The sequence below is a fragment of the Taudactylus pleione genome, unplaced genomic scaffold (assembly GCF_031769625.1).
Source record: "Taudactylus pleione unplaced genomic scaffold, aTauple2 ptg000199l, whole genome shotgun sequence".
Classification (NCBI taxonomy): Eukaryota; Metazoa; Chordata; class Amphibia; order Anura; family Myobatrachidae; genus Taudactylus; species Taudactylus pleione.
This window is the reverse complement of record NW_028284601.1, coordinates 10,808,775-10,828,616: the sequence shown is the minus strand read 5'-3', so window position 1 is coordinate 10,828,616 and position 19,842 is coordinate 10,808,775. Positions and strand designations below refer to the sequence as shown.

The 19,842-nt window shown below is 43.5% G+C and overlaps 1 protein-coding gene and 1 pseudogene across 2 annotated transcripts in view; one reads left to right on the top strand and one right to left on the bottom strand.

The window, feature by feature from the left end:
- Window positions 1–14,740, top strand: part of LOC148518785 (cytochrome P450 2A5-like) — a 28,855-nt pseudogene extending 14,115 nt beyond the window's left edge. Inside the window, exons 3-9 of the transcript XR_015878976.1 lie at window positions 3,069–3,221; window positions 6,737–6,897; window positions 7,645–7,821; window positions 12,822–12,963; window positions 13,139–13,326; window positions 13,578–13,719; window positions 14,542–14,740. The product of XR_015878976.1 is annotated as a cytochrome P450 2A5-like (transcript). The remainder of the gene's footprint in view (window positions 1–3,068; window positions 3,222–6,736; window positions 6,898–7,644; window positions 7,822–12,821; window positions 12,964–13,138; window positions 13,327–13,577; window positions 13,720–14,541) is intronic.
- The window catches only part of LOC148518781 (cytochrome P450 2C23-like), a 395,981-nt gene that overhangs the window by 116,942 nt on the left and 259,197 nt on the right, over window positions 1–19,842 (bottom strand). The gene's annotated exons all lie outside the window — the stretch shown is intronic.

Genomic DNA, 19,842 nt, shown 5'->3' with positions numbered 1-19,842 from the left:
GAGGGGGCTCACTGCACCCCACCTTGCGGAGCTGCAAAACTTTTTTTTTTTTTTAAACTAAGGGGATGTGGCCATGCCTCCCGCGATTAGGACACGCACCCTTTTTTTTTTTTCTTTTACCAGGGTCCGGCGTGGAAATCTCACAATGTTTCCTGCCATTTCCAGGTGTGGCCACAGAGCAATCACTGTGGGAACTATGGGCCTGATTCAGGATGGATTGCAACAGAGCCGGCCCCAGACAATTTGGTGCCCTAGGTGAAATTTTGACTGGTGATATATATATATATTATATATTTTATTAGCAGGGTGTATGCAGTGCAACTTATATATACATTATAATTTTCACACATGTTTAGCCCCAGTCAGTGTCTGACTTACCCCCTCCTAGGATCAGCCACTGGGCGGCCCTACGCTCTGGTCAGAGCGTTCAGATCTGAATCAGACCCAGAGTCCCTCTCTGTCTGTAGAGTGTAAAAACGCGCTATAGCGCGTATTTTGCTAACCCTGCAGGGGGGCAGCGGCAGGCGGGGAAAAGGGAAGAGTGGGCAGCGGCAGGTGGGGGGACAGTAGCAGAGCCATCTGATGCCCCTGGGCATTCCAGTTGCCCCTAGGCATTTGCTTATTATGCCTAGGGCAGGCTCTGGATCACAATACTGCTTTCGCATGCACCTGGCTGCTGCAAAAATATGCTAATGAATATATACGCACTGCCGCTGCACCATATTATGAAGATGCCCAGCACTTCATAAAGATGCCTCCTTACCTTCACTCACATCTGTAATAATGTGCAAGATTGCGAAAACATCGGTACAATCGAGAACCATCGGACCAAGATGCAGAATAGTGGTTGACGTGACCCTCCCGCAGGAATTGCTAAACTTATTGCCCGGTGTCCAGATTACTACTGTCATCTGAATGAACAGACCCCTCAATAGACCCGGCCACTTTGCATGACTGTGGTCTGTCCAATATGGCCAACGTCATGCAGTCAACTAGGAAACTCCAGTCAAATGGGCTCACCCTCACCTTTTGGTGGGCGATGAGCATGATCACATGGGTGGTTCAGTGAAGAACACTGGAATTCTCTTTTGTAGTACTTGAACCTATAGGCCCCATTTAACAATGAGTAATAAGTCTTTTATCACTCTTTTATTCATTTTAAAAGGCATTTAAGGCAGCTACCGTAACATGACTAATGGGTGTGAGCAGCACTCGACTGCTTTAACAATGAGTGGTGTCTGAGACTTACCACATGTTGGGTACCTCCAAACTCTCAAGGTAATAATGGCATCCATTAACATTGTCAAGCTGTAATGTCCCAGTGGGGCGGCAGTATTTGAGATATTACCCACAATGCACTCCTGCAGCTCCTTTTCTGCCTTCTCATTTCCTTTCTCCTCTCCTTCCCTTTCCTCCTAATCTCCACCTCCAGCTCTCCGCCCGCTAAGTTATCAAGTTTTTTTGGAGGTTACAAAAAAAAATACGTCACACCACTGGTGGTTTTCATGGGTGCCGAGAGGAGACTGGCAAGCACAAAGAGGAAGAGGCTGACATGCAGGTGTAGCCACATTTCCCTACAGTGCCAAGTCACCCCACTGGGATTTCGACGCCTGTCATTAGTGCCTTGCCGGGATTAGACAGTCGGGGAGCCGACTGTTGGGATTTTGTCCATCGGCTTCCCAACTGCTTCCCGGATACGGAGCCCAATGTCAAATATCACTTAGCTCCTGCTGGTAATCCTGGCCTGTGGGTAACAGGGAAAGGAAGTAAATAGCAGTGCCCATGTAAATCTTTTTGCTCCATATAAACTTTATTAAATACTCTATTGCCTCCTTATTTACAGTATGAGAAATCAGATAATGTTAGTAGCCCAGCTAGTTTAAAGATGGATAGCCAATCGGCAGCTTTCTCTCTTCCGTCAGAGGTCCTGGTCCCTTGAAGCAAAAGCCAAGTATGTAGCAAAGCTGGGTATTGAAGAGGCGAGAGAAAGGGAAGGGTTTCTTTTAACGGGATCAGTATGATTTACCACCGGCCGCATGGTCAAATTCTGGTAGCGGCAGCCCAACAGAAGAGGAAATCCCGATCATCTAGAGAGGCAAGTATAACTAACCTAACCCCCCCTTACCCTAGCCTGACCCTAATCTCCCGGGGGGGTGCCTAACCCTAACCCCCCCCCCCACCACCGTGGCTGTCCTTCAATCGGGATGACTGTCTCCCGGCATAGGTAAAATGACAGGCGTCAAGATTTCGACGCCTGTCATTTAACCCTTGCCAGGATTAAGCAGTCGGGATTTGGCGGTTGGCATTGTGTCCACCAGCTTCCCGACTGCTTCCCCTTTTAACACAGGCTTATAGACCATATGCTGTAGCTCAAATTGCCTGTGGCTTCAGCTATATCACCTGTCACAGTCATGGCTTTTTTTCCTGTTTGCTAAATAGCAACTTAATTTATTAAACTATTTTTGTATTCTTTACATGTAGTAAATTGTTTTGAAAACGGCGATTTGGTGTGTATTCTGCTAACCCACAGACTGATAATCATTGTGAAGTACAGTAACATTCAATATGTTATTAGTTTTTCTTTCACCTACTAAGTAACATACATCAATTAGGAGTACAATTACTCCCAATAATGACCTAATGTAATTCAAATAAACAAGTACAATGTTATTTGGTGTCATATACACTTTATTGGAGGTTATTGCATCCCAATAAATATTACTGACATACATGTTGAGCACGGATCTTCCTTGTTATATTAAGTTTGATTATCTAGGGACGGGTTATCCTAATTAGACCCTGCAGCTAAATCACACGAACTTATAGCAACCCCTATAACAAGTGTGACGCAGTTTTCTAATACGTTTTTTACCTTTGTGAAACCAATTGGAGTCATTTGTACCATCCAGCAACTTTGATATGGTAAAGCGAGTTTAGTATGTGTACATAAACTAAATAAACGAATGTACCGTATTACAAATAAAACATTAAAATGTACATATGTGAAGCTTTAGCTCATATTAATGTGTTAATATAAATTCATGGATCTTTTGTATTTCACATATCAGGAATTGCTTTTACTAGCAACATGGAGAGTTGGCGGGAACTTCATAATTTTTCCCTTGCTACAATGCGGGACTTTGGCATGGGAAAAAATAGCACGGAAGAACATATTCAGGAGGAAGCTCAGTGTCTGGTGGCAGAGTTAAAGAATACACAAGGTTGGTGTAGTAAATTATGTATGATGCATCAAATGCACATCATCCACTGTATAAAAGCATTCAAAAAAATCAAAAAAGGTCAAATATTACAAAAATTATGCAAAACAAAAAAGTCACATGGAGAAGATTACCTAAATATTTAAATTGTGTTATTTTACTGGAAACCAAAAAGTGTGTGACCTAAAAAATGAGCAGTAGCATAGCAACAGTGGTTACAGAAGCAACTTTAGGAGCACTAGGGGGACGATTCGCAATGCCCCGGTCGCAATGCAGCAGATTTTCGCAGCCGTCAAGGGCCAGGCATGCAAATCCCGCAATCGCACATGGCAGGCTTAAGGACGCCCTCTGTCTTAGCGAGAGACAGCAGAGTGATCGCACGCGGGGTAATGACGCCCACTTTTCTTCGTAGCACACATCTCCAGGAAGTGCTTGATTTTTCAGTAACATCGAGAGCCATCAGAGCTGCTCACAGCCCTTGAGGTAGACCCTACCCCGCCGCAAGCACTGCGTTCACTGCAGTGTGAAATACAATCAGGTGACGTGTACAATGACTCTTCCATGCTAATTATGCACGCCTGAAGAATGACGTTTTTACGGTCAGACACTTCCCTGTTTTCCAGGTCCTTCCCCTGTTACCACCCACAAACGGCACTGTCACTCAAAGTAGGGCTCAGTCTTTGTGCTACAAGCGCACGATTCCCGATCGCAGTGACTGGTTCACGCACGCACACTGTGACTTATACGCATGCGCAGTTTGCAACATTTGCCCGGCTGCGAGCAATCGCAGCCTAGCGAACAGGTTTCAATCAGACCCTAAGAGCTCTACTGGCCTAGGATGGCTTAGTTATTACCTTTTTTAAAAAAAAAAAAAAAACTTTATAAGCACCAGTGCTGCCTGTTTCGTAGTCTGTATATGTTTACTAAATTACTAACATCTGGACATACAGCAACATCAAAAAGCGGACAAACCAATGTAACTTTTGCCAGAGTACCCAAGACCTACTCAAGAGCAATAAGTACATTTGGGAAAACTACTAAGCCCACCACAAATAAACTGCTATCTAGTTTTACTAAATAAATACCTGCCGTTGGGTAAGTCTTGGTATATGTAGTTGGGTACTCTGGGCCTGATTCAGAGCCAGACGCTCTGACCAGAGCGCTCGCTCTGAATCAGGGCCCTCCTACCTCATTTTGGAGCGGCCTCATGGACGCTCGCATAGCTGTGGGTTACCACCCACAGCTATAGCGAGCGTCCATGATGATGGTCGCTATGGTCCCTGCCGTAGGGTCTCGCTGCCACAAGCCCAGGAGTGATTTTGGCTCTATCAGAGCCAAAATCACTCCCACTGACATCACTTCTGATGTCAGTGGGGCCGGACTCAGACGGTAGGCGTTCCCATGGGAACACCTCCGTCTGGCAGCCACGCCCCCGGCACGCCCACCAAAGTGGGCATGCTGTCACTCACCATCGACAGCCCCCTTTGTAGCGAGACCCGGAGCGACGGATTCCCCTTCGCTCCCCGGGTCTCGCGCATGCGCACGACGGAGCTCCCTCCGTCGTGCGCATGCGCACTTCGGCACCATCGACCCGCTTGCGAGCGTCCAGCGCTCGCGAGCGGGTCTTAATCAGGCCCCCTGTCAACAGTCCTTTTGATACATCTTCCTATTGATGGTGCTAGCATCTGGCAAGTAACAGGTCATAGAACCTCTCCACTTTAGGCATGTGAAAAAAAATACCATGATGTACTGCTATTCAATACCACCGGTGATTCAAACAAGTCCACATGCTCTTTAGCTGGCCACACATCTAAAGATTATCTGTCCAACCAGCCAACTAGTTGATTGGTTGGAATGAAAATCTGGTAAAGTATGAAAGCAAATGACAATCAGCAATTTGCTTCCAAACACTGGAAAATGTTTGTTTGAACAAATTGTTTAGATCAAACATTTAACAAACTTGTCTGAATGACCATTTTCATATGTTTTTTTCTGGCATTTAGGAGCAAATTGCTGATCATCAGTTACTCCAATCCGTTACCAGATTTTCATTTCAACCAATCAACTAGTTGGCTGGTTGGATGCAAGTTGGTCTAGTGTGTGGCCAGCTTTAGTTCCTGCATTTGGAAGTCCAGCTAGTTTGCATTTAAGTTTCCCCAGCACTACACCCCACAAAGAAATATTGTTTTTAGTAAAGTGCAAAATGTGTACCTTCAAGCAGGCTGTTTCTCGTAACTTACCTACAGGATCAACACTAAAAATATTTAAATTGAGACATGCCCACACCTCCCCTAATTAGGGCAGCATCTATATCACAACCGCAGTGACCACATACATTGGGACATGACACATAGCACCAGGGGCGTAAATTCATCCCAGTCGCCCGGAGGCAAGTTAGAGTTTGGCGCCCCCCATAAAAAAAGTATACCAATGAAGTCACACCTAGAAAGAATATATGAAGGAGATTCTATGGGGTCTAGAGGTGTATGATAATTTACATATCAGGTATAAATGTATGAGAGTCTGTGCCTGATTAAGTGCTACCAAGCCCCACGGTTTTGCAGTGTCAAGACCCAGGTATAGTTCTCCTAACGTTAGTGCATAGGTACATGCATAATATATATATAGATAGTCTTCACAATTTGTACATGAGGCATCTGGTACACAGCAGGACACCGACGTGCATTTTGCTGTGGCTTTTAGCCTTGGCAGCACCGAATGACGCACAGATGCTCAAATACAATTATGCCTAATATGTAAATTTTGTTCCATGACTCCAGGTACGCTGTGTGACAACGGTTGGTGAGTCAGCTAGACTCACGGAGTTTCAGCCGACTCTGCAGCAGCATATGCTTGTGAGCCACCGTTTGTTGTGATACATAATTGGCGGTATCCAGTAGGTGGCTCTCTGTAACGGTGGTCTCCTGGGATAGATGTCTCGGGTCTCAGCTCACTGTCCAGCAGCAGTGGCGGGTGCACCGTCGCTTGCTGCAGCGCAGGCTGAGGGGTATCAGACGGGAACCTTCCTGTCCCTTTTTGCAGGTCTTAACGGGGTCCCAGGACAGGGCTAATCAACGCTGCAGCAGGTGCGTCACTGCAGTGGAAGATCAGCGGTCACACTAATTTTCCTCTGTGAATCACACTTTGCTGCCGGACATGTCATAGATGGAGGAGCCCCTTCAGGGCTTGGAGCCCGGAGGCAGGCGCCTCCATTGTCTCTGGGAGTTACGCCCCTGCATAGCCCATCTGAAATACTAGGCTACTCCCAACACCCTTCCCATTAAAAAAAAAAAAAAAAAACTTTATATTACTGTACAAAAGTTCATGAGGTGAATGGAGACATTCTTTCCAATTTTTAAAGCGAAACAAAATGTGTATATCAATAAGAAAGTGTCTTCAAATTTGGAATATCCTACCAGAACCGGGACATATGGGAAGTATGTTCTTAGAGGCTGTTTTGTCTTGCCAATTAAAAATAGAATGTACAGTAAATATATTCTTTCCTCTGCATGTTTTAGAATCCTTTTTTGATCCTCGTCCGTGCCTAAACAAAGCCCAGTGCAACATTATTTTCACCTTCATGTTTGGAAGTCGCCACGATTATGATGATGAAGAGCTTCTTGGTGTGTTGTCTTATATGCGTAATGCCTTTGTTATTGTCAGCTCTATCTGGGGCCAGGTAGGAGCCAAGGAAGAATTAACCAAGATTAAATTGCAATTTTGTTAAGGAAACTAGAGATCATTGGTAATGATTCCTGTTTTGCATTTGACAACTCTTAATGCTGGTTTGCTTAATTAAAAGTGCTTTCTATTTCTATGAAAAAAAAAAGGTGCCAGTACTCTGAACAAAAATCAAATGTCGGTACTCGCCTACAGTTGATATAAGATGTATAGTAGCTTTAACACTGTGGATAAGTGGGCAAGTACTGTATTGAGATGTTTCTGAAATGGAATCACTTGTTTCTGCCACTATCTGGAACTTGGTAAAAGAATTTAAAATTAGACCAAAACCACAAAAAAAATGTGCCCCACCACAACAAAGCACTGAAAATAACTAATAAAAGATGTAAAAACTGCAGTCTTGCACTGCCTCTTTTTTGGGCGGACTAGTTCTGCTAATTTCCAGCGTATCTTATTTTAAAAATACACCTTATTTCAGGTTAATGGAACTAACCTGGAAAATAATCTGTGCATGCTTTCATTGTTTTGTATACCTGAAAATAGTGGAAAGTTTGAACATTTTTGTTTAAAAAATACTTCTTTAAGCTTTTATTTTGTTTTTTTTTTGTTTCAAAGCTGAAATACCACATGGAGGGAGCAGAGCATTGTTTTTTTGTGGTTTTTTTTATTTTTTTTATTCTGTACATTGTTATGGTCATCTTGTGTTTGGTGTTTGATTGCCTATTAAATACCTAATTCTCTATAGCTGTACGAGATGTTCCCCCAAATCATGAATTTCATCCCCGGGTGACACCAGAAGATTTTCTATTACATGAGAAAGCTTTTGCTTTATGTGGAAAAGAGGGTTGAGATGAACAAGAAGACTTTGGACCCCAATAATCCAAGGGACTATGTTGATGCTTTCCTCATTAAAATGGAGAAGGTAAACAAGGGGCATTTAGTGTGTATAAATGGTCAGTGGTCAAGTCACAAAAAAATCCTCAAACATAAAAAAATTAGCATTAATTTAATAAGGGCCATGTTAACGTATGGGCACACTGGGCAGCATCCCTGGGCCTCAGGATTCTCTGGGCCTTCAAGCAGGGGCAAAATGGGATGGGGGGCATCTACAAGGAGTGTGTGGCCACACGATTCATACATAGAGCAGCTAGCTGTGGGGCAGGCAGAGCAGCCAGACAGCATTCTCTACCTGCCTCCCAGCGTACAGCCATAGAGCCAGACTTAGGGGACGGGGGCATAGGGGGAAGGATTTCCCAGGCTCCCCTATCTAAGCAGGCCCCAATACTTTTCTCCAGCTTGCAGAGCAGTTCCTGTTCTGCACTGCAGCTGTGATTAGAGATAGGTGTAGTCCGTAATACTCGCTTTACAACACAATTTTATAAGTTTAAACATTTGAATTTGTTGAAAGTACCAATAAATCTAAAGGTTTAATTTCATTTACAGTTTTAGTCCCGTAAATGGGTGGCTCGGAGCCCCAGTGCATTGCTTTGCCCACAGCCTACAATGCTCTTAAGACAGCCACTGAGTTTAATAGAGTAATAAAAGCTCTAAATGGGATACGGTCAATATCCCATCAGTCAGGATGCTGGCGCTTAGAATGCTGGTGCTGGAATCCCAATCCCTGTCAGAATCCCGGTGCCGTCACCCTGACGGTAAGTACTGGGGTTATGGGGAGGGTTAGGGTTAGGCACTAAGGGGTAGTGTTAGTTTTTTTTTTTTTTAGTTTTAGGCACTAGGGGGAGGTTAAGATTAGGTACTGGGGATGGAGGGTTAGTGGTAAGGAGAGGGGGAGCAGGGTTGTCTTAACAGCAGTGTGGGCCCTGTGCAAAGCAATGCACTGGGGCCTCTACCCACCCATTCACGGGAAAAAAATTTAAATGGTCAATAAAATTAAACCCTCCTGCATGCCCATCAGACCTCCCTCACATGCAGAGAGACTCTGTCTGACTGCTCTGAAGCCAGCGTATGAAGTGAAACTGGGACTGAGGTGAGTACTTATCATGGGGGTGGGATGGGGTGGGGGAGGTTAGATCGGAATACCGTGCACTGACAGCCGGCTTATAAAAATATCACAAATTTACCAACTGCAGGGGGGCGGGTTGGTGGGCCCCTACAAGCTTCGGCCCCTTGGGCAACTGCCCAACAAGCCCAATGGAAGAGATGGCCCTGAGTGGGAAGGTTAGGATCGTGACCGAGAAGTATCAGTATCCTAACCTTGTCAGCATGCCTTAATCAGGATTCTGACTGCCGGGATCCAAAGTGCTGACATTCCAGACCAGATCCCCCTAAACATAGACTTCTATCTAATTTCTCAAAGGATAGCAAAACATAATTAAAGCTTAATTTATATTCCTTTACAACGCGACTGATATCTTTAAAATAGCTAGGCCCGCTTTTTAATGTCAACAGAAAATCCAACATCTGTGTTTATGCATGTTCTTTCTTAGAACTGACTTTCAGAGAACCCACGTCAGATTTAAAAGGGAGCACATTAGAAGAAATCGCTGCTTACACACTATGCAGTCTGCTTTTATACCAATTTTCTGTAAACTCAAGTGAGCAGGACTAATGCAGACACTATACATCACAGGTTCTCAAACTCGGCCCTCAGGACCCCACACAGAGCATGTTTTCCAGGTCTCCTCAGAGAATCACAAGTGAAATAATTAGCTCCACCTGTGGTTCTTTTAAAATGTGTCAGTGAGTAATGAATACACCTGTGCACCTGCTGGGTAACCTGGAAAACGTGACCTGTGTGGGGTCCTGAGGATCGAGTTTGAGAACCACTGCTATACGTCATTTCTGATAATATCAATGATGTTGGTTAATAAATCAGTTTGTCATTTTATGCTTAATTACAATAATTCCTATGTGGAATTACAATTCCCCTCTTGTAATTATTCAGGTTAGAAATACTGTAGTTCAAATACAGTGTATATGCTGCTTTTGTGAGAAAAACATGAAACAATTAATTGGCAATAACCCTGTAACTAAAACAGTGGATATGATTTTAAAATATACAAAAATGCTCTCTACAATTAATATACAGGTTGAGTATCCCATATACAAAAATTCCGAAATACGGAATATTTTTAGCATGACTGAGATAGTGAAAACTTTGATTTTTGATGGTTCAATGCACACAAACTTTGTTTAAGGCACAAAATTATTAGAAATAAAGTATAAATTGACCTATAGGCTGTGTGTATATGACACATAAATAAATTTCATGTATGTACACAAACTTTGTTTGAGGCACAACATTTTTGAAAATATTGTATAACATTACCTTCACGCTGTGTGTATAAGGTGTATATAAATCATAAATGCATTCTGTGTTTAGATTTGGGCCCTATACCTAAGGCATTTTAATATGGTATGCAATTATTCCAAAATACGGAATATTCCGATATCCAAAATACACCTGGTCCCAAGCATTTTGGATATGGGAGGCTCAACCTGTATAGCATTGCAGAGACTGTAACTCTAAGGCGAGATGTATTAAGTATCGCAATGCATTTTGCTTGCATACCAGTGTTTAACGCTGGTGTGCATGAATACTTACCCACCAGGATAGCTCTTCAAATATAGATCCCAAAGAAGTGACTTCCAGGCTTATGACCCAGGAGTCCTATTGCATATGGGCAGCCAGCATAAACCGCAGGGACTGGACCGGTGTTCTTCTGTGTAAATAAGCTCATAGGCTTCTACAGACAACACCATCTATAGATGGCATTGATTTATAAGGTACAAGCTCCAGAAAGTTACGCTTTCAAGAGCTTAATGCATTTAGGCATATCGCAGTCAGTGCCAGTTCTAGACCAAGTAGACCCCATTGCAAAAAGTCCCTACGGTTCCCCTCTTTTAAAAAAAAAATCTAATGTTTTTTTGTATGTACTAAATAAAAATACACTTTACATATATGGTGGTTTCTATGCAATGGGAAACCTCAGAAGAAATTGATCTTTCCTGGGCTGACAGTGTATTCCTTCGTGTAGGAGATCACATGGTCAAGAAGATTTATTACTTATTTATTAAGAGTTTCTTATATAGTGCAGCATATTCCGTTGTGCTTTACAATTGGAAATCTTATTAGAACAAAATTGGGTAATAACAGACAAATATATAGGTAGGAAGGCCCTGCTCACAAGTTTTCCATATATAGGGAAATAGGCATTGATACACAAGGATAGGTTCTATATATTGCAATTTTGGTCCATGCCTGTTTGTGCAGAAATATAACCAATGTCCTTATCATAAAACAGAAGTTATACCAGACTTGTGCCCCCTCCAACCTCCAGCCTCTTGCCTCCTGTGTCTCTCCAGCCTTCTGCCTGTTGTTATAACTCTATCCTCATGCCCCCTGTGTCACTACAACCACCTGCTCCATGGGTCCCCAGTAGTCCCCTTTGTCTCTCCAGGCACATGCTCCCTGTGTCACTCAAGCCTCATGCCCCCTGTGTCTCCTCCAGCTTTCTGCCCTTGTCTTTAAAGCATTCTGCTCCCTGTGTCACTCCAGCCTTGTGCCTCCAGTGTTATTCTAGCCTACTGGTCTGTGTCCTATCCTTCCCCCTGTATCTCTCTTGCCCCTGTGTCACTCCAGTTTAGTGCTTCCTGGGGCTATTCAAATGGTTTTGGTGGCGATATAATTAATGCATGCTCGATGGAACAACTCAATTGTTTTGGGTGCCCATTAATTATCATGCTTGTAGCATCCAAAAGCACCAAGCTTAGCAACACAAAGTGGTTAATCCTATCTAAAATACCATTTGGATGCCCAAAAGGCAGACTTTTTGCAAATTTCTGCTCACCACCTCAGGAGGATGCAAGGAGAAATTGTGGCAGCTGTGGCACTCACCCCTGACCAGAGCAACAATTGAAATAATCAGTCTGGCACCCATTACAAATAGCCATAATAGAAAAAATTTAATTCCCCCCCACCCTGTGTCATTACAGCCTCTTGCCCCCTGTGTCACTCATACCTCCCTGGCTCCCCTCCAGCTCCCTGTGTCTTTCCAGTATCATGGTCCCTGTGTCACCTCCATCCTTTTTGCCCCTTTTTTTCCAGCCTCCCTTCCCCAGTGTCACCTCTAGCCCCTGTGTCTTTCCAGACATATGCCCTCTGTCACTCCAGCCAAGTTCCCTCTGTATCTCTCCAGCTTCCTTCCCCATGTCACTCCAGCCTGCTGCTTTCTGTGTCCCCCTGTCACTGCAGCCTCCAGCCACCTTTGTCACCTCAACAGCCACCCGCTCCCTGGCCATCTACAATAGCTTTTATAGCTGGACTGCTCCACTTCCTTACAGGCAATTCAATGTCCACCTGCTCTTGCCAGGTGAATATGCACTGGTTGCTCTACCTCAGCTCTTCCTCTTCATCCCGAGTGCCCAGCACAGCTACACACAGAAAGCACGCATGGTGTGAGTCATCACTGGGGAATCCCGCACTATAGCAGCAGATCATTATAGGGGAAGGGGCATGTCAATCACTTTGCAGGCCCCACCCACATGCTCACTCAGCAGCAACTGACCCTTTCCAATTGTTCATTGCTACCAGTGCACGACAAGCAAAGGCTTCTCTCAGTCGTTCGCAGGGTGCAGAGTGAGACCTGGTAAAAAAGATGAATTGAGTTTGGCAAACTGTAGTGTGCTGTAACTCGATCCTGCCCCAGGCTAGTACACCATGTGCGACTCCACTTTAAGGCACAGCGCCCTGGGCAAGACCCCTGCCCACCCATCCCTTGAGCCGCCCCTGATCACAGCACCATGGCATGCCATGGGTCCACTGCAGATATCAGAGATCTTTATATTACCTAAAGTATACAGATCCATATGTATTGCAGTAATCCTTGGAAAACTGAATTTTTTTGGATTAATACACCACACCCTAAATATATAATGTTAATTTTTCTCCTGTGTTTCCAGGAAAAGATGAATCCCAAAAGTGAATATCACATCACCAACTTAGTGAACAGCACTTTACAGATCTTCTTTGCTGGGGTGGAGACTATGAGCACAACTCTGACTTATTCTCTCCTTATTCTTTTGAAATACCCGGATATCCTTGGTATGTAAGGACATTTAACCTCTCATCATTTCTTTCCTTAAGAATCTAGGAATGGTTGTTTGTGTTTTATGTGAGTTAATATTACATAACCTAATGAATATTGATATTCAAAGTCTACATTGTCATGTTACTTGCTGTGGCAAATTAAAAGACAAATATAATATCTGATTAATAGCCAAAGTCCACAAGGAGATTGACAAGGTCATTGGTCGAGACCGGAGCCCTAAGTCGGAAGACAGAAACCAGATGCCATTCACAGATGCTGTGATCCATGAAATACAAAGATTCATAGACCTGCTTCCAATGGGTTTGCCACGGAAAACCACAAGAGACATCGAGTATAGAGGGTACTGTATACCCAAGGTAGATATACTACTCAGAAATGATAACACCACAGATTGGTTTATTGTCTGTAATTACATTTCATTTATAACATTATGCTATCAAAGAAAGTCCTAAAATAGTATACTTGGCAAATTTTGAAAAATAGGAAATAATTTATCTCTAATGAAACAAATAACATAGTAAAAGGCTTTAGAGCTGCAACATTCTCTGTGTGTGTATTTGTGTCTGTGTGTACAAAGAGTCAATCTTCAGTTTTGTTTGTTTTTCAGCACACCAATGTGTTTCCAATGTTAACCACGGTACTGAAAGACCCCACCTGTTTCCCATACCCGAATGAGTTCAATCCCAAGAATTTCCTTGATGAAAATGGAAAGTGCAAAAAGAATGATGCCTTTATTCCTCTATCATCAGGTATACAGACTTGCAATTAGGAATAATTATTATAGTTCTATGCTCCAGCCATATATAATAAAGAAGATGAAAGAGGTTGCAGGGAAATACTACATTTTATCTTTGCCAAATAAAAAATACAGACTTTTATAAAACCAAAAATGGAAGCAACAGAAATCACAAGAAGCCATCAAATCTTAGATCAGGCTGATCATACAGATATGATGGAAAGCTGTATACAAACAGGAGTGATGGCTCAGTGTTACTTTGTTTGCATGTAAAAAAGACAGCTGCATTTATATAGGACCTCATTCAGAGAAGTGCGCTATGCTGATATTTTCATAGTTGAACGATTATTGCCTAAATGCGCATGTGCCTAAGTTGCACTGCGTGATTGACAGTTAAGGGCCATTTGGGGAGGTAATAGGGTGTTCCACCAAAAAATCGGAGATGTGTCACCACTGCCTGCGTCTCTGATCCCATATGCCCAAAACTTGGCTCCGGCGTCTCAGCTAAAGTGTCCATTCTGCGCGACCCATAAGGCTACTTAGGAGACAGATTTAAAGTAGGAACTTAGTATGGAGTTGCTTGGATTTGTGATGGCGTCTGTGGATGTCTCTACACAAATCATGGCATATGGATAGAGTAAATTCAAAAATGTTCATAGTTTTTATTCTATGAGGACTTAATGGGTTTTCTTGTTCCCTCCATCACAAGCAAAACATGTCCAACTATTCATTATCAATTACTAAACAATATTTTAATTTGATCAAGTAGTAAATGTGTCCTTTAGATTGTGATTACAGCTATTTAATAAGACTTTATATTTTTATTTTGCCTCAGGGAAAAGGATGTGTTTCGGAAATGCTTTGGTTCGGATGGAGCTTTTCATTTTCTTAATAACAATTTTGCAACATTATAACTTGAAGTCTCCCGTTCCACCAGAGGAATTGGACATCTTGCCAAATGTATCTGGACTGGGCAATTTTCCAAAACCTTACAACATTTCTTTCATTCCTCACTAACTATAAATATTTATTTAAATATTCTGTATATTGAAATATACCATGTTGAATTTCCAACCCATCGCCTTATCATGTTTAAAATATAATGAATGAGTTACATGTCAGTCTCTTCTTCCAATGCTTGAATAGTTTATTCTAATTTAATCCAAATATGTTCAAATTAATTTTTTGCTGTTGTAATACACTAACACATGTGAGTAATTATGGTGAAAGTAAGGCATACTTTCCTACTCTCCTGGAGCATCTGGGAGACGCCCACTTTTCCAGGCGTCCAGGAGAGCCAACCGAAATGAGGTAAAGTCTCCTGAAACCTGCTCGCTGCCTCCCACTGCTTGAGTGAAGTGGGATTTGTGGGAAGCTTGGCAAAGTTCGTATAAACTCCCAAAATGTAAACTTGCTAAATAACTCCAGGAAAAACTAAATAAAACTGCACTGGTATAAGTATCACAAACTCATATTTAATTAGATCACATTCAATGCAATATCAAAGCATATAATACAATAAAACACATATAAATGATATATCACTAAAATAAATAAAAATATAATAAATATATTATTTACAAAAAGACCACAATCTACTTCAGTAGAACAATTAATCTCATATCTAAAAGAGACTTGTATGAATATTTATGTGAGTAGATAAAGTCACTTGCAACTTGAAGCTCCGCCGGGTAATCAGTGCAAGAGCCGGTGTTTGGCTTGACGTTGATTTAAATTAGTGATGAGCGGGTTTGGATCTCAGAGATCTGAACCCACCCGAATTTTGAGATCCGAGGCGAGAACCGCACGTGCGTTGGGGATCACGCGGCGCCACCGTATCACTTCTGCTGTGGAGACTGAACAGGGATGGTGGGTAGTGTAGCGCTAGGAGAGGTAGTACTACTTACCTGTGCTGGTGTTGTGCTGTCTGCTGTGTCCTGAGCTGGTGCACTGCTGATCCATCTGGTGCTGTCACTGCTGTGCTGTCTGCTGTCCTTCTGGGCTGGTGATGTGCTGTCTGCTGCATCCATCTGGGCCCAAGTTCTGGACCCGAAAAAAAAAAAAAAAAATACTGTCTTTTTATTTTTTTTCTGTGTGGGCATGTTAGGCTTAGCCGCACAAGATACAGCAATGCAACCTAGTGCTGCCCGACTCCAGTTGTCATCAATATGTGCTCTGGGCCCAAGTTCTGGACCCCCCCAAAAAAAGTGTATTTTGTCTATTTATTTTCTGTGTCTGCCTGTTAGGCTTAGCTGCACAAGACACAGCAGCAATGCAAGTTGCAACCTAGTGCTGCCCGACTCCAGTCGTCATCAATCTGTGCTCTGGGCCCAAGTCCTGGACACCAAAAAAAAATAAAAAAAAGTGTTTTCGACTGAACGTGTGAATTTTCTAACCACACCTTGGCTACACTATTGGTGCTTGTGACACATGACAGGAGAGCAAGGCCAAGAACCACACGTTGTAGCTGCTGCCAGCAGTCATCATGATAATGCAAGGCCGTCAACTTCCTAGTCCTCTATGAAGACCCCATGCCCCAGGGCTTAAGTCACACCATGGATATGGTAAAGCTACTTTTACTGTTGAAAAGAAAAAAAAATCGAACGGCAAGTTGCCTTTAGATAAACAAAAAATTGGCAATATGCCATTCACTACACGAAGTGGCAAGGAAAGGATAAGGCCTTGCCCTTTATTCATGTTGACTGCTGGTTCTGATGGCCCTTCTGCTTGTAATAGTAGTGGTGGTGGTACCATTAAAAAACTGAAAGTTGTTAAGAAGAGTAAGACAGCTCTGGAAAAACCAACTGTGTGCCTTGAGAAATCGAAATCACAAATCCCCGAGGAATGTGCAAGTGTGTCCGCGGTTGCCAGGTGTGAGCCCGACCTAAATACTAGTGTACTGGAGGATCCTCCAAGTTCCAACATTTGTGTGCCCTCTGTAAATGTGGGGAAGGGTAGTCAACATCTTGCAGACATAATCAGTGAGGATACTTCTGTGGAGTTGCACATGGAGGAGGAGGAGGATATTTTGGTAGTTGAAGGCGCTAAGGATGATGATGTTGATGCAGAGGATGTCCTTTGTGTAAGTAAGGCAACAGCTGTTGCCCATGGATTGAAAAAGTCAAAGCCCTTTGTTGTCATGCCGGGGTAAAATACAAAAAAAATCCACTTCTCACATGTGGAATTATTTCCAGCCCAATCCGGAGAACAGTTGTCAAGCCATATGTAACCATTGCCAAGCAAGAGTGAGTAGAGGGAGGGACATAAACCACCTAGGAACCTCCTCCTTGTTACGTCACTTGGAGCGCATTCATCAAAGTGTATGTTGTCAAGTTCCAAAACTTAACAAGTCCAGTGTCACCTACCTGCTCCCTCTCTGTGGGATCCAAGCACCTTTGATCTCCACCAACATCTGCATCATCAACATCCTCATTCATCATAGGGAGTAGTCCTGTTGCGTCCAGTGTTATTATTTGAAGCATGATTGACTTCTCTCCTATCCGTGATTCCTCAGAAGGATCCTTGATGACCATGCCTGTTGCTGTGAGTGGATCTTGATCCCAGATGGGGACCAGGAGGAAGACTACTTGTAGTGTATACTCCATTAAACAATTAACTGTCAATCGTTTGCAAGGGCAAACAAGTATGACAGCAATCACCCAGTTGCTCAGTGGATTACTGATGCCATAACAGCTATGCTGGTATTAGATGTGTGTCCAGTATCCGCCATTACTGCAGTGGGTTTTCAACAGTTAATTCAGGTCCTTTGTCCTCGCTACCAAATCCCTTCTAGATTCCACTTCACTAGTACAGCAATTCCAAGTCTGTACAAGGACATTAAAAAAAACCTTATTATTGTCCTCAGAAATGCCGTTGTACTCACTGTCCACTTGACCACTGATATGTGGACAAGTAAGACAGGGCAAACTAAGGATTACATGACTGTGACAGCCCACTGGGTAGGTGTATTGCCTCCAACAGCAGCATCTACCAAAAGACAGCTGATACAGAGGCAGGCTACTCTTTGTATAACTGGTTTCACTAAGAGGCATACCGCTGAGAACCTCTTAGAAAAACTCAGGGAAATCATTGCTAAATGGCTTACCACACTTGGACTCTCCTCGGGATTTGTGAGTTTGGACAATGCCACCAATATTGTGAGAGCATTACATGTGGGTGAATTCCAACACATCCCATGTTTTGCTCACACAATTTGGTGGTGCAACATTTTTTTTAAAATTACAGGGGCGTGCAGGAGATGCTCTCGGTGGCCTGAAAAATATCCGGACATTTTAGACATTCGGAAAATGCTTGTCGAAGATTTCATGACCAGCAGGACTGTTAATTTTGCCCTGCCATCAGCTGAAGAAAGAGGAGTTCACTCTGAAGCAGAGTGAACTCTGTGAAATTCTACCCTCTATATGCTTCAGCGGATGGAGTAACAGCAAAACGCCATCCAGGGCTATACAATGGTTTATGACATAGGCCGTGGAGGGGGAATGCACCTTACTCAAGCGCAGTGGAGAATAATTTCCATGTTGTGCAAAGTTCTCAAACCCTTTGAACTTGCCACACATGAAGTTAGTTCAGACACTGCCAGCATGAGTCAGGTCATTCCCCCTCATCAGACTTTTGCAAAAACAGCTGGAGAAACTGAAGGAGGAACTGAAATGTAGCGATTACGCAATGTATGTCGGACTGGTGGATCAAACCATTGATTCACTTCACCAGGATCCAAAAGTCGTCAATCTATTGAAATCTGAAAAATATATTTTGGCGACCATTCTGGATTCTAGGTTTAAGGCCTACCTTGTGAGTTTTTTTTCCAAAAGACCAAAATTTAAAACTATTCAAAGAGCTGTTGTTAAAAAAATTGTCATCTGCAGCCACACGTGAAACGCCATCATCTCCTCCTTCAGTTTCTGCAGCTGCAAGGAAAAAAAACACAATTTTCCTTACAGAATGCCTGCTGGTCATGCAGATCGGTAAAAGCTGGGTAAGGCGCGCTCTCTATATGGTGGGGCAGTGTGTAAAGTGCTTGGGTAAGAGTGATCTGTATGACAGAGAGACGTAGACGGTGGTGTTGGGTCAAGGTAATTTTATTGGTTTAAGGTAGGTAGGCACAATGCTACTAGAGGGTAATTGACCCAGGAGCAGTGGGGGGAAGAGCAGGATGGGTGCACGGGGGGGAAGGTGGGTAGACCCTTTTAGGGGGCTCCTTTTCCGTGCAGTTCTGGACCAGCACGTTGTCCCTGCTGGACCTTTGGTCGACAGTCTTAACGCCCGGCACAGTGTAGGTGGAAGTCTGGTAAGGATAGATGATGTGGCGGCGTCCCGCAATTTGTACAACTTACCTACCGGTAGTTGCCTGTGTAGGCGTTGCGATTTGGGGGTGGTGGTCTGCAGTCTCTGATGGTATACAGCAGGTTAGATGGCCGTTCTTGTTGTGCTGCAGCTACTGGTGCGGCTGTGCCCCGTGATGGTGGCACAGTTGGTCTTGTTGGCGCTGGCAGGGTGGGTCAGCGTGGTGGATGGAGCCTGGCTGGATGCGCAGGCTGCGGCAGGTCGGCATCTCCGTGTTTGGGATGCGGGCCGGTACCTGCGTGTGTGCCACGTCGTGCAGCGGGACGGCCGTGTGAGGCTGTTCGGATGAGGGATGCCGTGTGTGTGCAGTGATCGCCGGCTCCTCGTGGTTCCTGCAAAACCTCGGTAAACTTTCTAGACCTACAGATATTCATACACAACGGACAAATACACACAAAGACCTTCCAAAAACCAGTCGACGTCAATAGCTACATCTTATCGAGTAGCGGTCACCACCCCAACTGGCTCAACAACATCCCCATAGGACAATTCAAAAGACTCAGAAGAAACTGCACCAGACTAACAGACTACATATCACAGGGAGAAACTCTTAAACAACAATTTGCAGATAAAGCTTATCACATACCCACACTACAAGACACAATGGATAAAGTAGCAGAAGAATCAAGGGCACCACTTCTCGAATACAAACCCCACACTTCAATGACATATGACCACCCTGCTTTCATCACACAATATAACACCCACGCCCACGACATCAAGAAAATAATAAACAAACATTGGCACCTTCTACAAAAAGACGAAACACTAA